We start from the raw sequence: 20,678 nt of genomic DNA on the forward strand, positions 1-20,678 counted from the left end.
TAAATATCTATTCTTATGTAGTTTCTATACTACTTTTTTTTTCCCCTTTGCCTCATTTTCTCCTCCTCAGATTCAGTAATTTTATTAGCATGACAAGGTATTCAGCCTCTTGCCAAAGTCGATACATCCAAGTCTATTGCTTAATTTTCTCCTTCCCCCTTTACCAAAGAGTGGATCTAGGACACCGTTGTTTGCTCTGTCACAGCAAATTGTTGCCAGTATTGGCTATTACTCCAGAAGTGTCGGCCAGCTCCAGGGGACTAAGTTTTGTTCGTATCCTCATGCACTGTAAGCCAGCTTTTACCTATCTTGAAGAATTAGCAAAGGGGAAAAATGTCACTGTTCAAGTGCAAGGCATGTAATTGGCAGTAGCAAGTAACAACTTCCTGCTGCTAAAAATATTTTGCTTTATTTCTTTTTGCTAGCATTAGCAAGTCAGCAGTCTGTTCTGAAAAACAGGATTTTAAATGGCACATGAAAACTCCACTATTTGAAACAGTAACTGAAAAGCATTTTTTCCTGGTGCCCTAGGCTTCCTAATTATTACAAATTAAATTGAAACAGGTGTGTTCAGAGGCAGCTGAGCTAACATTGCCTTAGCCCAACTCTAATAACAGTCTGTGACAAGTAGAGTTTTAACATTGTAGTGATGCTACATCATTTTGAGTTTTGCATCATTTTCTACTCGTTACAGTTGCTATCAGGAGGCTTTTTGAAGCACTAATGCAAGATGGTAATTCATTTTGGTGACAAGTGCAATGGGATGGGAAAATGACAGGCTCTCGGCAAGGTGACTTAAGAATGTCAGAGAATAGCTTAAAACAATTGAAATAAAGATCATGGTGGGAATAGAAATTATTACCAAGTCAAACCCAGTTCTTTTGACTATTCTTTGCAGTCTCAACAATTGCAAATACAGTTGATGCAGTTTTGATTTGTTCTCTTTATATAGACTGGGAAGCAATTATGAAGGTATATATTTTACTGCATTCTTATAAAACAGTCAAGTCCTTAACTTGTCTGTTTTCTTCTACTTCTTCAGCTTGTGAGTGAAACACCAACCAATTGGGAGATACATTACAACATAAAATAGGTATATGCTCTAAAGGCATCCCAAGTCATCCAGTCACATTAAAACTCCTGAGAACCTTTTGGGAAGTTAGAAAGCCTCTAGATAATATTTTCCTTCAGTCTGCAGATACTTACAGTGAGGATGGTATGAGTGTCCTAGCCCATTTGCTGAGGATGGTGTGGTTCCATATCCCAGCTGGTGCCTAGCTCGGGTTGGACAAGCAGATTGAAGCTTAGCCCAGAAAAAGTTGGACTGCTGGTTGGTATTGAGAAGCAGCCAGAAGCAATATTAGTCCTTGAAGACAGTGGGTCTGCTGTTAAATCTTTAGTCAAATGAAAACTTTAATAGCCAAAGTTAGCCTAGCTGCTTGATAACATATTACAGAAGTAATCCAGATAGGTTTTTGATTTTCTGGGCTTTCCATTTTGACCTGGACCTCTTCCACTGCACTTAAAAAAGAGAAGGAAAAAAAAAAAAAAAAGCATTTTTAAGTTGATACTGGAGCACAGTGCAGTGGTTCATTTGCTAAAAGGGCATCTCAGCAAAGCTTATGGTGTTACTTTTCTGGGATCTACCTGTTGATTTTTGGGTGGAGTTTGAAGTACTTCATAAAATGCTTAATGATTAAAAATAGTTCGTGTTTGAATGACTAGTTGCATGTTGCTGGGATGGAGTTACAATATCAAGTGCTAGGGCATACAGAACCCTGAATTGGCATGTCTTATCAATTATATGTAGATTTAGATAAGGAGAATGTAGGGGTATTTACATCTGCATATGTTAGGGAGATACAAGCCAAGTACTTTGAGAAGGACCAAACTCAGGACCCAGTCTCTTGTTTCTTGTACATGAGCTTTTTCCCTTTTCTTTTTTCCAGAGTGAAAGAGAAAACCATGATTAAAGATACACTTCTGTACATAACTTTAAATAATAACATACAAAATTTTGGTTCCAAGCGTGCATCTCTGTCAGTTGAGCTATTGGAGATACAACAACATTAACTGGAAAGAAGAAGGCTCTGTGCTGATCTGGAGAAGGCAGACGCAATTAGTTGGCATACTATTTATGTTCTTAGTAATTCTTCCAATGTTTTTATTATTATTTTTCAAACCTAGAATAGGTTTAATACAAACTTTTAATACCACTTAAAAATATAGCTGAAGTAACTGAGTGAGTAAAACCATTCAGATTGATGTTACTTTGTTGAAGCTTGTTACTGTTTTGGGGAAAAAACATAATTCAGTGAGCAAAAGAAAATGAGTTTAATTTAAACTTTAACTCTCTTGGGCTTAGTGTGTTCTGTACTGCTTCAGAAACAAAGCACTAGTGTGTGGACTTTTTTTGTTTTTTAATCTTCTGACATTACACATTTGTATTTCAGACATTTGAAATTTGTGACTAGATCAGTGCTGTGAACTCGGGTGCTTTCTGAGTAATTTATGTGGTAGTATAGACATGTAGAGCCAGAGAGCAAGTGTAAATAGGGCAGAAATCAGCTGATCAATATGGGAAGCCAAAAATCATTGGTAACATAATTTTGACATTAAAATAAGTTCTCTACTTAAATTAATCTCTTCTCCTGTTAAATCTTTACACTCTAGCTTTTTTAGTAAATCATCTTTAAAGCCGTTTAACAAGTCTCTACAGATGAAGTGAGCCAAGTGGGTGAATGTAACTTGTATTTATAAAGATGAGATCCAGATGGCAAAACATGGAAATGGGAACCTAGTGGAGTATGTTAGAATGAAATTTGTTAAGACATAGATGGAGGAAAGCATTAGGAGTTTACTTTCCAGTTGACACATATTCTAAGACAGTCAAGAAGTTTATTTGGGAGATCTTCAAAGAAAAACCTCTTCTGTGAATTTTTCAACTTGAGTCAGCCTTCATTTGTGATGCAGCTGGTTAAAGGTGCTTCAGAGAAAGGAAATAACATAAGTGCCAATACATGCAGTTTCCTACCCTTTTTTTTTCCCCCCCATTGGCCATACCCAATATCACTACTCAGAAGAAACAGCTGTCAGTTCTATTTTCAATATCAGATTGCCTGCTCGAGTGTTTCCTTATATGCTGCCATGGGACTTTACTACATCCTGTTCATGTTCTTACTTGCAGACTGATCAGTAGCACTCACCCAGAATGTGAGAGAGAATTGCTTTTCCTGTATGAAGCTGTGAGTGAGAATATTTGTCTTTACAAATGAGAGTTAGAAGAAAAAGGCAGTGGTACCTCTACCCCCATTTTGTACTTCAGCGCTTAGAGTGTTAGCTTTAGACATGAGACACCTGGATTTAATTCCTCTGCCCATCTGAGCATGTTCACCAGTGTTCCAGGCCTTGCTCCATTACTTAAACAGTCAATTTATCAAATGTCTTCTAACTACAGACCATGAAATCTCTCGCTAGAGCAGAGACAGTATTCCAGGTTTAACCTTGCTTAGGTGAGTACCTGGGAAAGAGTTACGTTTGTGCTCCGTCTCTCTCTTAATGACTGTTACTACAATTGGAGTAGAGAAGACAGAGCAACTCATCCTGCATCAGTCTAGGCAGGGTTTTTTTCAAAAAAATGCGTGTAAAATGAGCATTAAACATTATTCTTTGATCACGTGACATTCTTCAATCAGTGACAAGGAAGTGAGATTCCTGAGAATAAAGCCAATGAGATTTTGTAAACTGAGCCTTAAAACATAGTGAAGACAGCCAAAATAGGTCAGAGAGAGTACGCTTCTGACTTTTCCACTACAATATGCGGTTGGTATTTTGTGGTTCAAAGGTATGATGCATAGGGTTCTTTAAAGTGCTTATTGTTTTAAGTTAAATACAGTACTGCGGAGTAATAATTAATACTGTGATGCACAGAATAAAACCGCAGAAGAATTAATTGTTTGCTTGTGTGCTCTTTGTGTAGTTGAAGGAGTTTGTTAGAATACGTACTGGTAGACATAAAGCACATCAGATTGTAGTTGCATACACAAGCAATCAAGAGACATAACTATCATGTACACAGCAGAGAATTAATAGAATGACTTCTGCTGGTTCTCGGCCTTTATAGTATGCAAAACTACAAAACACTAAATCAGACTGCAAGGCTTACCTGTGGTAATAGTTGATCTTGGTGTAAAAAAAAATCCTCCCTAGGGCTTATTTCAGCCAAATAGTGATAACTCAAGCATGTGACCAACCCCTGCTGACTTAGATCCCATAGTTCCCACTGATTGATCTATGTAGAAAGTCTGGCTTCAACGATGGAGTTTGTTTTATTTTAGTTTGAAGGGTTTGGGGTGAAATTCCTAATGTAGCCAAGGTCTTACGGGGGGCAGCCAAAATAATTATGAACCCTGGTCACAGTAGTATGCCAAAAATGTAAAAGCAGTGATTTAATACTTCCAGAGTAATAAGAATGGTTGAATGCTCTACCATCCTTCCCTTTTCATGGCTGTGACTTGTAATTGATAATCTTTAGCCTGGTTAGGATATGCCTGTATCTGATGAAAGTTGCTCTTTTATGTTTAGTTTTTCATAAAGTTTTAGTTAAAATCATTTGCTAGTTAATGTGATATATCATTCTAGCAGCAAACTTCATTTATACTTAAAACAAAATGGAGCTTCCCTTCATTCTGTTTGCGTTGCAGAAATATTAATGAGTAATTGGTAACTTTCTGACCAAGAACTATTGCATTGCCCTCAGTAGAATTTTTCCAGATATGCAGTCATTCAAATCGAGCCCCTGATGTTCACATTTTGGGTGGTCCCGTTTGACTTAAGCCTTGACCCTCCACCTTTCAGAGAAATTAATGTTTTTCAGTGTTTCTACTGAACAGATTACAGTCTAAATCAGCTGAATAAATGCCTAATGAGGAGCTTGTGTGTTTGAAAATGGGAGAAATCCTTTCTGTGGTATGCATCAGGGTATTTTCTAGTCAGTAGCATTTACAGGTGCCTCTCTGTCACCTTTCCTTCTCCCCTGGTTTGGGAAGGGAGAGGAAGGTTGTTTAGAAGTAGATTCCCTCTGCTATTAAGCAGTTTGTGGAAAAACTTAGGATCCCCTGACACAGTTTACACTTCAGAACCACGTTGATTTTGTTTTGTAGGAAGAGATTTTTGTATTTTTATTATTGCCACCTGCTGCAGGTACAGAGGTGATGTGAAGTGCTGTCTGCTCATTTAAAATTTAATTAATTAATGAAGCAGACCAAAGATGAAGGACAGTGCTGCATGTATTTTAAATTGTACGTTGACTTATTTTTTGGAAACAGTGTAGTCCATGCTTCCATTTGTATTTATAATTTAGCATGACTCATAACCAGAAGTCAGAACTGTCCTGATGAAAAGAGAAGACTGTGATACTAAGATTATAAGTGCCAAGGCATATTTTGTATATTGAAAGCTGACAAAAAAGACAATTTGCAGAAGTTTCAGTAAGTGCATCATTAAATCATCCTTGGCTCCTTCTCAAATGTTTTTTTTTTTTTTTTAAATGATGCTTCTCTAAGCAAAAATATAAACATCTGAAACACTGAAGGTGACTTTCTTGGAAGAACTATTTTTTTCCCCACTAAGGAAATGTATTTTTTTCTGAAGATATCCAATTGATTAATGCCAGACCACATGGAATTATTAAATGAAATCCTCAAGATGTTCTATTGTTTTTATAGCACAATTCAGTCACCAGTGTTTTTCTGTATGTGAAAATATTTGGCAGCTTTGTTGACTAGATAGGCAACGGTATGTGAATTTTGCATTTTATATAAGGGCCCTTGTTTCACATTGAAGATTTAGGGGTTAAATGTTCAGTTAAAAGAGTAACTAAGTGAGTGCCTTCATAATTTCTATAGGGTGTCATGAGAAATGAGAGTCTCTCATCATCCCCCACTCTACAAGAACTGGACATGCATGTTGCTTTTCGTAAAAGCATTTTCAGATGCAGCAAGCTCTCAAGTTTGGAATTATCTGTGGTCCTGTTGGCCTCAAGAACTCGCTGCATTGCCAATACGGAGATTAGGTATGCTCTCCCTGAATTAGAAGAAAGTTCCATCTTCTTAGCGGAACCGCTTACTACATTTGGCACAAGCAGCATTGAGAAACATACGTATTGTATAAATTCCCTTTTTGAAGCACTACCAGTACTTTGGTTAAGCCACTGTAAAACTACTGGTATGCATTTGTTCATAGTTTGGAAAATACTGTTTTCATTACAGTAAACCAATATAAACATCAGCAATATTCCTATCAAATAAATTAGTTCTCATGCGAAATGTATGGTAAGTAAATTTGTTGCGTAGCTGAATACAGTATTATTTAATGGAACTTGACTTGGTGCCAACCAAACATATGGATCTTTAAATACATTCCCCGTGTGGCTATGCTGAAATCATCCACCAATAACATGTGCTGAATTCCATTCCAGACTTGCAGGCTGGCTGCCCTTATTGTATGAAGTTTTGAAATATAACAAATAATGTTGGTGGAAAAAAATCAAAATAATTTTTCAGTGCAACAGTTTCTGTTTTGTTAAAATTATTTTTCAAAGAATTTTTACTTGACTAAAGTTTTTCTTCCCTCCTCTCTCCACTTCCGCCTGGAAGAGTTTTATCTTTAAAAACCACAGAGGCTTTTTTGTTCCTTTGAGGTTTTTGTCTCCATTTCTTTCTTCTACTTCTTTCTTTTTTTTCATTTTACCAGTGAAATTGATAAAAGAAAGGGAGAATGGGGAGATAAAGGGAAGGCAGGGGAGGACTGGGAAATACTTTTCTTGCCTTTTTCCAGTATTAAAATTTACTACTATTGGGATAAGTAATATTTCTGAAAAATGAATTTTTCAGAAATGCTATCCATTTTTTTTCATTTAGTTGTGACAATCTATGTTCTTTGTCAGGAGGGAATGTTGGGCAAATTACTTCAGCCATCACATTTTTAACTACAGAATTTTAATGGAATAACATAATAGGTTACATTACACATGCAGCAGAAATAATAACATACATCTGTGTCTTCTAAGCACTACTTATATTTACTGTTGTGTAAAGCTGTATTTGAAATTAGTGTCATTTGCTTGTAGTGAAACAGGCAAGTGTCAGGAAGTTTAACATGGTATTCCTCTGTAGCAATCTGCTTTAAGGTGGGCTTTAAAAATGACTATACTGTAATTATCTTAAGTCATTTAAATTTAATTTATTTCACTGCAATTTTTTTAGAACTTTCCCTTCGTACTTAATCAAATATTAATGTTTGCAGAATTGCTGAGAATGATGGGCCTCATTTTACTCTATCAAATTCCCTCCAGTGCTATAACCACAAGTGAATATGTTGTAATGATTTACATGTATAACGTGTGTGTGTGTGCTAATGTCTCTTGTAGACAGAATTGTGTTTTGGCTTACAGAGATAGTTAAATGGCACAAATTATGTCCCCAAATTCTTGCCCCACATCATATGCAGAATTTTGAATGAGCTTAACTTCTGGTTGGCTGGCCAAATTTGGTAGGATTGTGGCACACCGAACCTACTAACATTCAAAAATAGCTTAACAAACATCCAGATCCAGGCACTATTTTGAGACCACCTTGGAAGAACTTGGCTTTCGAGTGCAGCAGGAAAATAAAAAGTTCTTTCAATAAATAATTAGGAGGATCTGTTAATGCTATACAGAGTAGAACAGAGTTATCTGTGCCAGTTCCTTCTGTAAATTGGTGTAGCTCCATTGGGACCAGTAGAAGCATGCCAATATACATCAGCTGAGGACCTGACATTAGTGGAGTTACTGTGGATTTGACCCCGTGCCAGCTGATACTCCTGGATAGTAAGTACATCAAGTAGCAGAGGATGTTGAAGAGTCAATTCAGCAATGTAATTTTAAGCCTTGAGAAAATGTAGGTGAAATGGTAGCAAGCTGCTGACAGCCAGGGATGGATGACCTGTGTTGCAATTATACAGCAACCAATGGCAAACTAAAAGATGTTCTTATTCTCTTATAAACAGAATTAGGGGCTAATTATAGAATCACTGATGTAACAGGAACATCCTGACTGACCATTATTGTCATATTCATAGTTGTAAGTGTGGTAAATTAAAAGGTCTATTTTCCTTGCTTTCTGCATACAAATTCCATTTCATAATATTTTTAGCTATTTCAGGGAGGTTACTGCAGTCCTTCCGTGATTAAACTTAGTCATCAGTTTCTTGACTAGTAACCCACTCAGGGACTGCCTATAATAGTATTGCTTCATTTAGTTATTTCTCTTGAAAATTTCTTAGTTAAAGGTGAGGTGTGGTCTGGAGAACCTCAAGTACCCATTAGTGTTCTGTGCAGCTAAAACAATCTCCTGTGTATTGTGTAAAATCTGGGGGAATGAGGAGAAGAAACAGCCTGTGTGGACATTTGAGTCTTAGATGTTGTATTTTTACAGTGCAGTATGGAGCAGTATTTAGGTAGCATGTGCAGTTTATTTATGGTAACAATGTGCTCTGTGGGGCACCATCCAGAGCAGTAACAAGAACAGGGAAATCATGCTGCAGGAAGCCTGTGCTGGGGTGAGAAAACACAAATGTGCTGGCAGAAAGCCCTGTTGTGGGGGAGTTTGAAGCCACTTTAGAGGATGAGTACTCCAGGTGAGGATGCAGCGCAGCAGCATGGTTACTTCTGACCCCTGTAGCACCAGCAGGCAATATCTACAGTATGTATCTCTCTGTGTGGTTCAGTGACTTCACTGTGTAGAGCCAAGTTCACTCATAACATGTTCGCTCATACAAAAATTTATGTATGTCTTGACAGATTAGTGCATTTTGTCTTCAATCTTATACTTAGGCCCATGTTTCTACAAGTCTTTCATTTCTAAAGTCGCTTCTGCATGTCTCAAGCTGTCTCCACGTGTCTCAAGCCATCTGTCTAATTGACAACTGACCTGTTCCAAGACAAAATCAAACTTTTAGCGGTCTTGCATAAGAGATCATTTAAGCTGATTTGGTTGACTTTGCTCTGAAGTGGATTTGGGATGCTCACCCTGAGCTGTTTGGTCTTATTTGGGAAGAGGTGTCTAGTCCATTTCTGAAATTGTTTTCAGATCAGAGCCCAGCTCCTCTGGGAACTGTCTGGGATTCATCTCTCAGTAGAAGTGTAGAAGTAGTAGAATCCTAGTGATCAAGTAATGTTTATTGTGCACCAGCGTATTTGGCATGTGGATGACTTAGGTATCACATCTCAAGTCAGCATCAGATTAATATGAACCTGTCAACAAGCTGCTGCTATGGTTGACTGCAGGTAGGTAATGATACTGTTCAGTCAGTAATAAGCTGGGTTTAACTTGCACAAGCCAATGTGGAAATAAAATTATCTGGGTTTCAAATCCATTTGGATCCAGAGTTGCAACCTCAGGTGTACTGAGTGAGATAGTGTCATAGTGTTATGCTTGGGAAATGGTCTCAGAGGATTTAAACTCTTTGGAAGAAAAATGGCAATATCCTTGGTTTCATATCATTAGTGAACATGCAGTATTTTTATTGTGAGAATCAACAGCAGTAAATGAAACTGTGAGCCAGATGATAGTGTTTGAGTTGACAGACAGTATTTGGGAAGCAGATATCACAGGGATAAGCTTGATGCAATTTGAGGCATGGCTGGAGAGGGTGAGGGGAAACACCACAGACTGTGAATAATCAGCAGAGGAAAGATCCTGGGGCCTGTAACCTAAGTCCAGCAAAGACATAATATTTATAGGAGCCAAAGGGGGAGCAGAAGATGTCAGAAGCCTTTAAGGGGGGCAGAAGGTAATGATATTTTCCTCCAGCACCACTTGGAGATAAGCCTATCTTTATGAAAGAATCAGCAAGACCTTATTTTATATACATCACAAATTTTAAATGCTGTATCGGCTGATCTCTTTGCCAAATACAAAATCTACTCTGAAGCTTTTCAAAGCATCAGAATCTTTTAAATTATAAGTCAATGTTTTTGCACTGTTTTGAGATTACCATAAAACCCGAGCCTTTGTGATAAGCTACTGCAGAAATGACTAGAGGCCAATAATTTTTGTTAATAATCTCAGGAGAAATTTCTAATTCTTCCTGAAAAGACTGGAAAATTGTTTCCTAAATTCTGTTCAAACCAGTGTAAATTATTCTGGCAATAATCTCAATTTTTGGTTGTATAGGGAGCAATTCTTTAGGTAAAGGTTAGAATATTGCTAATTAAAAGACACTTGGAAATATATTAGTTTAGCATAGCAAAGTAAAACAAAAGTCACATTGAAAAAGAGAAATTGCTCTCTTTAGTTTCTCTATCCTGAATAAAATGTGGAAAATAAATCAATTGCATAATGGGATAAATGCAGTGTTACAAACTCACCATTTTGTTGTGAGTTTCATGATTTTTTGATGTATTTCTTAAAGCTCTAGCTCCTATACAGTCATGTGAGGTTTTCTTGGCATATTTTATAAAATAAGTTTTTAGGCCATATGATTGCAAGAAACGTTTGAAAATGTACTCTAAAAACTCTAGAAATACAGATTGAAAAAGCACCCAAACTCCAAACATTCTTCAGTAAAAATAAAGTGATCTTTAAGTTGGTCTCAAGATTTGGAGGTAAGTAGGAATATCTGGTTCAATTTCTTTAAGCATATGAGATAGACAATGCTGGAAGTATATACTGCATATTCAAAAACCTTTCTTTTTTTTTTTTAATAAACCTGAAGTCACCAAGGTTCCAGTACTCTATATCGAGTGAGGTTCTGTTACAGCGTGTTTCCACTGGCTTTAGTGAGCCTGCTACAGATAAAGGTATTGGGTGATGATGTTGGCATCTGCCAATAGTAGCAAGAAGGGTAACAGCAAATTTAAAACACAGCAGAGAAGTTAAAGTTAATATTGTCCATCCTCTTTATGTTTGAGCGCTGAGTTTCACCACTAGCTTCAAAACAGATTAGCCAACCTCAAGATAAATATTTGCTGCGTAGCATACCCAGGTGGATCCAAAATTTAGATTAAGCTGATGAGGCTTCATGCGTGAGAAACTCTTACTGATGTACTTAGAAAATGTTTAGGCCAAATGCCTTATCTTCATGCAGAAAGAATTAGAAGCCAGGTTTCATTAGCGTTTACCTAAGTATTTTAGATGTGCTGGAGTGTGAGTCTGGAAAGAGTTTGATGTCATCATACAAGTAGACAAACAAGGGGTTTAGAGAAAGGACTGAGAAGAGAAGGAAAGATTCTAGCAGCACTTTAAAGACCCTTTGGAGCTAGACTCGTAACAAACATCCGTTACTCTGTTCCTTTGTGATTACAAACCTGCTGTAAACAGAAACTTCAGCATTTACTAGCATGGTGCCCTGCAAGTGGAATTAATAGGGAATATAGCACCTGATTTTCCAGCTTCTTTTTGTATTTTTATTTGCAAGAGTAAAAAGCACTTTTAGGGGCACTATGAAAGATCATTTCCTCTGTTCCTGCTATACTGTTGTTTAACCTGTTATTGATCAATTCACTGCATGACTTCGCTGCTATGTATTTACAAAAAAGAAATTTTTACAGACATGTAACCTGAAACACTTTTCTGCAAGTAAACTAATTGTTTTCTTATTCTGTCTCAAATGAGCCTGGAAATCATCTGATCATTGTCCTCTTTATAATGTATTTTTGCTTATTGGGAGAATGTTGACCTTTATCCCTTAGTATTCTGTTTCTAGATGATATCTAAGTTCTTCCGTCTTTCCTCATAGGTCGTGTTTTGTAGATCTGTAACAATTTTATTGCTCTTCTGTGGCTTTACTCCTCCTAAAATGTGATGGTCAAGTTGGGCAGAGTATTCTAGATGAGGTCTTGCCATTGCAAAATTGCAAAGAATAACTGCTGCCTGTCTCTTAGGAATGATGCTTAAGTTTTTAACACAGACCAAAAAGACCGTTGCCCTCTTGCAGTGCAGTAGTTTTAAGGTGTGTTTGGTGTGTCATCTGCTATAACCCCAGATCCTTCTAAGTTAGCCTACATTTTGTATTTATGCAGAACATGACAAAAAAGGGTTTTTTTTTTTTTTTTTTTTTTTAATTGAGCTGGCTTAAAAAAATAAGCAAATTCAATTTAACTCTCTTTGTAAAAATGGGGGGATAGAGAATTAGTTTTTGGATGGAGAACTTTTTTTCTAGTTTCATCCCAAAGCAAATTTTTATGGCCAAGTTATAAACCCCTGAAAATTGCAGTTCATAATGGAAACATTGGCAGACCCTGAACGGCGCCGCTGTAAAGTAGTATGAAGCTTTAAGTTTTTCCACTTTTAGACCTGGAATAAAACTAAATTACAACACTTTCCATACAGGCATTTAATTTTCCCCCCAGTAATTTTTGCTGGATCTGTCCAGTGTTTCCTGACTTCCTATGTTGCCACTGGACTTTTTCCTATTGACTAGGCAGTTCGTTTCATTCAGTCAATAGATTTACCAATGGAGATACTCAAACGAAATGTTGTTTACTGGGGCAGAGGGTGTTAGGAAATGTAATGCTGGCTTGAGGAAAGTTTCAGTGTTGCTGTATGGAAGAAATTTACAGCAGATGGGGCTGGAACGCACATTATGGGACTCACAAAATGTGGGAAATGACAAGGGACTGTACGGTGTTGTTCTGCAGAATGTAAATTTTTTTCCAGGCTCCAGCCAAACCCACCAACAAAGCGGATGCAAGAGCACTCGAAGAAGAGAATGTCAAGATTGTTTTCCTTTCCCAAGGCAGGAGAAACAGAGCAGTAATGTAGTTTTTTCATAGCATTGCAATATGCTAGGATATTCCAACCAGGAGCAATTTTATCCTAAAGTGGATGTGAAAGCAAAAGGCAGAATGGAAGTCAGCAAGTGGACAGGGCTTTTTTTCTGGAATTATTCCTGGAGTCATTTCTCGTACTGGCGCAGGCTGCAGGAAGCCAAAGATCAACATGTGGGTTATTTTTAGCCATTCTGTAAATGACTTCAGTGCAAATGATCTGTTTAGCTGCTTCACTCGCTAGGGCAAGAGTTGCATTGCCACTCGTTCTTGTTTGGCCCTCATGGTGTTCCTGTTAAAGATTGTGGAACCAAATCGAGAGAATATCCTTGCCTTTGTCTTCTGGGTCCCTCCTCGAAGATGAAAATCTTTATTAATTATGATTGTTGTTGTTAGCATATCCCCACACATCTGTGGTGATTCCTGGTCTGAATAACTGAGGGCTATGATATATTCCTAATATGGTTTGTACTTAACTGCCTTGTCCAGACAGCTTGTCTGCAGCCCTGTGACAGCTCCCCAGGCTGTCAAGACAGCTGGGATTTTGGCATACTGATGTGCTCACTGGCCAGCAGGTAAGTTTTCTTGGAATGGGAATGATTTTAGCACAAGATGTGGGAGACAGGTGCCTAAAAATTAGACTTTGGGCAATAAACAAAAGTGATGTGTACATCCCTTAAATGACTGAGTATCATTTCTGAGCACTGAATTAGCCTAGCTTGGATTAACATTCCCACTGAAAGCTTTATTTGTGTCCGCACTGTTCCTCTATTTGGTCTTGCCTGGAAGTACAGACAAAGCCTTAAGTCCTTTGTAGCAAAAAGCTCAACTGTTCTTTTCCAGTCAACTGGAAAGCTTTATATGTTTTTCCAGGGGAGCTAAGCTAATGGCAATAAGCAGCCAGGAAACCTGCTAATTCTGCTTTTCCTCATTGCAAAATAAGTGGGTTTCAGTGTAAAATATCTCCAAACCAGACCCATCTAAAAGGAGTTCAGACTCAGATGGTAGGCAAAAAACTTCCAGATGTTGCTGAAGCTTTTAGTTGTCATTTGCCAGAAGTGACGGTATCTCTAGCTCTTACCAGATGGAAGCATGTGAAATCTCCATAATCTGCTGTAGGCAAAGTTAGTTTACACCTTTCACTGATGAGCTGAGCTATTCCAGTTGACATTGCCTGTAGTAGGTTAATTCATGTAGCTGTATCTGGCATATTGTGTCTAGTGCAGAGCTCGCGGTGAAGACAGTGATAAACTGAAGTGAGCCCAGAGGAGAGCCACCAAGATGGTTAGTAAGCTAGGCCATATGATGTGTGAGGAGCTGCTGAGGGAACTGGGTTTGCTTAGCCTGGAAGAGGCTAAGGACAGGTGGGGGATCCAATTGCTGTCTTCCACTATCCAGAGGGAGGTTATAGAGAAGATGGAATGAGACTCTCCTAACAAGAGCACTGCAAAAGGACAAGGCGTGATGATCACAAGTTGCAACAAGGGAAATTTTTTTTGGACATGAGGAAAATATTCTTCATCATGAGAGCAGCTAAGCACCAGAAAAAGTCCATCTTTGGAGTTTTTCAAACCTCAACTGGGTACGATCTCAAACAACCTAATCTAACTTTGAAGGTGGCACTGCTTTGAGGGGGTTAGACCAGGTGATCTCATGAGGTCTCTTTCAACCTAAATTTTTCTATGAATCTAAATTCATTTTTCCAGAATTACAATGAACGTGAAAAAAAAAGTACCAGATATGAGTATTCAGGTTGTTGGGAAAAGAGAATCAAGTGTCTATGTGACCAACTGAGAGAAACAGATTTCCAACTATTCACTGCTGGTGGTTTAATTTTCCTTCAGAAAATAAAAGCAGCAGTAGTCTCTTCAGTTTAAAAGTAAGAAATCCATATACAATCAGAAAAGTTTAATATTTTTAGCTCATTTTTTTCAGAAGTAAAGCATTGTTAGTAAAGAGTATATTTCCATTGCAAAGCAGAAAACATGATTGAAATGTTTCTTAATGTGCATCTAAAAGTCACATGTTCCAAATACATTTGTGCATGTGTGTGTGTGTGTGTATATATATATATATATATATAAGCTTGATTAATGTATTTTCAATCATTTGATATACATGATTTTGCATTTAAAAAAAATCAGGTGCTTGGAGTTGCATATATAGTGTATGTTTTAAAAAAAGCAGTGTGTAATATTAGGAAAAGCGAAGGTGCTTTACACTTTCTACTGAGTTTTTTGTTTCCTTTAGCTAAAGCATGATTGCAGAAGGTAAGAAATATGAAAAGCTGCTCCCTGGCTAATATATTGCCTATATACTGGTCAAAGTCTGGTCACTTTGTATTAGCTTTACTGTAATGTTTACCAAAGAGATCACCTGGCCTATGAAACTTAAAGTCTAACTAGACCAGATGAATAAGCAACCAGAGACAGAATAATCCATGTTCCAAGGCACCGAATGGCACATTAAGGAACTTTGGTCATGCAGGAAGCCAGGAGGCAGATTTGGGATCAGAAACTGGATCTTCTGTGTTCTGGGCTAGGAGAGCCCATTTTATCTTACTCAGTGCATTTCTTAATTCAAAAACCAAAACCAACCAAATTCAGATAGCCCTGTGTAATAGGATCTTGATTGTTTTCAAACACTGATAAGGGCACACTTTGTAAGATGATTCTTGATTTGTAACTGTTTACATTTGGAAGAGACTAACTGAGAGATGCTAATGTCTCTTCTGACATTTGTAGCTATTTTGCTTTTTGAAGCTTCATGGGCTTTACATGGCATAAGATTGAGCAATAACAAAATTGTGACAGACAGGAATGCTGTTAAGGTACACAATCTGTCTTTTGGCTCAAAGCTTGTTGCTTACGTTGCAAGTCAATGTGTGCTTACTCCAATGGCTCCTTTTGCATTAAGGGTCATCACTTCAGGTGTAAGATTATGAAAAAAACCTATACATTTGGGTTGCATCTGTGAGTAGATGAAAGAGGCATTTACGGCTGGGATTTTTTTGCTGCTCAGGTAGATTTTCTCCTGTGCCATAGATGTCCTCTCAAGATAAGCAAGCATACTCTTTGTTATTAAGTCAAACAGAGCAGATAAATCTGACAAGTTTTATTTTTCTGCTGTTTTTCTTTTTTGGTGTATAAAAGGTCACAGTGTGAACCACTTCAATGGCTTCCACTGTTTTCTTTTACATTTTATAGTGCTTGCATGATCTCAGTGAGGGAGCATATTTATTGTGCATGCCATTCAATTTAGATTCAACTGCAGCACATGATTACAGCAACTTAGAGGAAAAAAACTGGAAAATAAGTCCCTAATGTAAAACTGGTAACTGAGCCAAAACAGTAGTGCCAGTTATTTCAATGCCTCACATGGTGATTTACGAGTTCACTGCAAACACATTTAATGATTTATTGGGACAACTGTGCATATTAACCAGTTCTGCCAAAACCTTGGATGCAAAGTTCTTTTGATATTTTTCCTTTTAATATTTTAAGGAGAGACATTAGAAGGTGACAGTAGGGAAAGCCTGTGTTTGCATCATATGTTTCAGTGCCACACATGAATATATCCCTTCAGCCTTCTCTGTGTTGTTTTATTTGGGAAAATATATGCAATGTCTCATCTCATGGAAGAATGAATGCCTATAGAACTGAACTTAATCCTGTACATGTTTAGTAAGCTCACTTGTAGCCCATTTCTTCACACACACATATTGCACACACGTGCCTAAGTGCCTCTTTCGGGCTGCTAAAGAGTTTGAGAAGCCATTTGTACCTGGTATCATGGGCTGTCTTTCAGCCTTTGCATGTTCTTTCCAATTTGCACAGGTTCAACCTGTGTTGCTTATGAAGAAAGAATGTGGCTGAGTGGAGGATAGGAAACAAGGACAAAATGAGTTTTAGGAAATGTCTGCCAACTTCCTGACCTTATCACTAGCTCATGCTCAGATAGGTCCCTTTTATTTTAGAATGGCATGTACATAGCTTTATAATATTTTTATCGCTAGCCTCTTGTCCAACAAAACTGTATCCAAATCATGCTTGTGTTGTTGGCCAATCCAGAAGCTTTGACAACCCTTCCAGAGTTTGAGACACCAGAATATCTCTTTACTAGATAATATTACAGCTGCCATCCTCTTGTGAAACCTGCAGTGAATAATGACCAAACACTGCATATGAAAAGTTTTAGAGGTAAATGGAAGTAATGAAAGCTTCAGGTTCTTTCTGTTCAGTTTAGAGGCTAGGAGAGGAGATAGATCAGATGTTTTAATTCAATAAGGTCCCATCTCACAGCCTTATGTAACTTCTATATGGTGGTAAGGGAACACAGAGGTAAGTGCCAGCAATATACAGATAGTAAGAGCTGTTTAAGGATTGTAGCAGCATGTTGGAAGACTTGTTTTTCACTCAGAGTGAAAGCATGATCTTCATCATCCTGTTTCACTAGTTACCTGCTGATAAAGTAGATACCATTATACATACTTCAAAAGTTATTTTTTGAAGTGTTCAGTGAGTCTTGGGTGGATCTTTCTACAGTAGAAAAGATTGCTTTAGTATCGCTGCATACTGCCCATACACATGGCTCAAGTATTTCATTCTGTTGCTTATCTATTTTTAAAAACTATGTTTTGGTAGCTTACATATAGCATGTCCAGTGAACATTTATGTGCTACAATGAGGTCATTTTTCTGGATAATTGGGAAAGTTAAGTAATTGCCTGAAAAAAGTAAACATTACTTTTTAACATCCATGAGGCAAGACTTAGAGCTGTTTGATACCTACACTTCTGAAATTAAACAGTGGTTTACGTCATCATGAAATCCGTTTTGAACTATCCTATGATGTCGTGTGGAACTGCCAGGGCATATGTTTTGATGCAGGCTGCTTCAATACCCTTCATTCATGATGGGGAGCCTCATTGTGATTTCACTTTTCCTTTGGACAGCAAAAGTAAATACATAAAATTTTGCGTCCATGTGATTTGTGTGTATTTTTAGCATACCTGTTTGATAGCTTAAGACACCAGTGGGACAGACTGGATTTCCCAAGGGACTGGTAGATTGAGGGTTCTTTCTATCTTCCTATTGCCTTTATGCTCGAAGCATGACCTTATGTCTTTAAAACAGTTTACCTCTTGGCAGAACCATGTGACAGCATTTTCAAACACTCCCCTTTTTTTTGTTGTGGTTTTTATGTTTATTTGGCACCAAAAACATAATGATCTTGGTGTGTGTCTAGGCTTCCTATCCTGCATGGTTTAGAGTCATATTTTTACCATTCCAGCCCTGCTGGTGATTCCAGCTTCTATGCTGATATGCACAGTTTTCTTTGAGGCACTTCAATACCTTCTTCAGTATAGTTTCTCATAAAAGTCTCCTAATTCATCATAGTCTTCAGAACAGGTTTAACCGTAAGATTAAGATTTGCCTTGGCACTGCAGAAACGTTGACTCTGTGATTACTGCTTGTAATGGTAGCAACACAGTTTAATCACTTCTTTGCTTCTACCTGCTCTCTGTAGTTTTTTACCATCTTATATCCTTTGCCAAACTCACTCAAGCTCCTTGGGACAAGACTTGCCTTTTCTTATTTCACACTGTACCATGACCCAAGCTCTGAGTGGGGTGTCAGTTAATTATTTGCACTGTGGTTATTGCCAGTGAATAGTAGTTTTTAAGTCACTGAGACAGTAAAGAAATGGAAAGCAATAAGTCAGATGACAGATTGGCAAGAAAAGGGCAAAGTTTATGGTCTAAAGGTAGAAAGGAAGTAATAGATTTTAAGTGTGTTGAAAGGTGCACTAGGTAGGAGGAGGAGGAATAATCTGGTCTCAGAGGTTGCGATGGTTCTTCATGATGGAATAGACCATGGAGCCCTCAGTTATGCCTTAGAGACTAAAGAGTAGTTTGAAAACAAAGATGAAGACTTTTCTTTTCCACAGTGTTGATTAGAATCGGGTGGTAAGAAATCCAGAATGAGTTCCCGCGAAGACCAGCTGTGAAGGTACCAAGGGGAACCATGGCACTTGAGCTTGAGTAGAGGACATTCTTGAAAATAGGGAAAAGAAAATGATGGGAGAAACAAAACACAAGTGCCAGAAGTGAATCCTCAGCGTAAGAGGTGAGCCGCAGTCCCTGCTAGAGTCAGCCCTCCCATGGGTCATTAGATATCCTGTAATACTTCGTAGGATGTTGAAATGCCCCTCAGCTTCTTAACCTCTTTTGATTAGTTCTGAATACTTCTTTGGTTGATATTTGGAAGCTTGGACTTTATTTGAATTCTGCTTGCAAAGCCTGGATAATAGATGGTTCTAGATTTGTATACTTTATGCAGCCTCAATTACTTTCTCTGAGGGAACCAGAACCTCCCAGGATTTCAACAAGTCTGGGTGGATCTGTCTGCTGGTAGCAGAAATCAGTCATCCTCATTTTGTTTTTCAGAAATATCAGAAATATCTGCTATAGACTAAATAAACTTATGTTACCCTTGGAACTAGCTGATTGCACGCATCACTTTCCAACCCCTGCATAGGTTTATCTTTCAAACCCACACATTCCTTCAAAAACATTAATTAGATTTGCCACTGTACCTTACCATGCTTCTGTAACTATTTGGTATGGCACAGAAATAGTTTCTAGTTCATTGCTTCAGGAAATGAGTGCATAATAAGCTCACAGCTGTTAAACTATGCCCTGCTTCTGACACTTAGTGGCACATTCAGCATTATTATGAATTAGAATGGGATAGCAGAGAAAATAAAATTTTATGATTGCAAAGGGCTTATGTTTTTAAAATAGATTTACATGTAAGAGGTGCAAATTACCCAATAGCATCTTAACTCGAGGCTAAATTGACCAAAAAATATTTCTAATGAGAGAGAGAATAGGTCACCATAATCCCAATTCACATACCGTGATTTTTTTGGAGAGTTGTAGAGCAGAAAGAATATGTAGTATAAGGAAGAAGTTGATATTCTTGTAATTTATTTGGGAATTTTTTTGTCTTTTTTGCTTCTATGGCGAGGGCAACCAGATTTCTATAAGAGAGAAGCAGTAATGCCATTGTAAAGGGTGTTGGTGAGATAGTATCAAAACTGTATTATGTGGCCCTGGTCATCTATGTTCTGGAAAGACTGATTAAATTAAGGATTTTTCTCCTGTGAAGGAAGTGTAAAAATTTGGTTTGTCCATCACAGAAGAATAAAAAAAGTGACTGATCAATGTGAGTGAATCCTAGGAACTGAGGGGGAAGGAAAGAATTACTTTAAAGGACACCCTTGGCCCATGAACAAATGAACTTGAATTGTCTGTGAATAAATTAAGCTTTCAGAAGAAACTTAAGAACAGTCTTGCAGTCAGGAGAAATGGGGGAAAGATTGACCTACTTCCAGTTGGAGTATTCTCAGTTTCTAAAGGAGCTTGTAAAATGTGGGAGGCCCCTCCCTATCTGTGGCCCTGTATTAGAGAGCATTGCAGAGAACACAAACAGAATAGCAGCATCATAACAGGGATATAAAATGCTATCATTCCTCAGTGACCTTCTTTTTTTCACATGTGGCTTTATTCTTCTTTGATTAAACAAAAATCAAATTAACACTACTCCTGCATTTCAAAGATTTTGATTGTGAAATATACAAATAAGGCAGCATGAAAACAAAAAAACTCCTATTTCTTCAAAGAGGAAAAAAAATTACAGTAAAGGTTTGTCTTTTCCATCTTTTTTTCTGTTCCTTGTGCCTGCTTTTTATCTCACCAAGAGCCTGTGTTGTTGCCAAAATGTTCTCAGTTCTGAATAAGGTGAAATACAGGAAGAATAAGGAGTCATAGAGATAGCTGTATCAGCTAGCTTTTTCTTGAGAAT

General features: G+C 37.7%; 1 protein-coding gene across 7 annotated transcripts in view; it reads left to right on the plus strand.

The window, feature by feature from the left end:
• Nucleotides 1-20,678, plus strand: part of LYPLAL1 (lysophospholipase like 1) — a 78,582-nt gene that overhangs the window by 29,623 nt on the left and 28,281 nt on the right. Inside the window, exon 6 of one of the 7 annotated variants that reach the window (XR_010388579.1) lies at nucleotides 12,702-13,386. The exons of 5 other annotated variants lie outside the window; for them this stretch is intronic. The gene's annotated coding sequence lies outside the window, so the exon portion shown is untranslated. Of the gene's footprint in view, nucleotides 1-1,949; nucleotides 11,642-12,701; nucleotides 13,387-20,678 lie in introns of those variants that run through there. One more of the 7 variants, XR_003260368.2, reaches the window with a different exon arrangement.

This window comes from Dromaius novaehollandiae, chromosome 3 (assembly GCF_036370855.1).
Source record: "Dromaius novaehollandiae isolate bDroNov1 chromosome 3, bDroNov1.hap1, whole genome shotgun sequence".
In the NCBI taxonomy this organism is placed as follows: Eukaryota; Metazoa; Chordata; class Aves; order Casuariiformes; family Dromaiidae; genus Dromaius; species Dromaius novaehollandiae.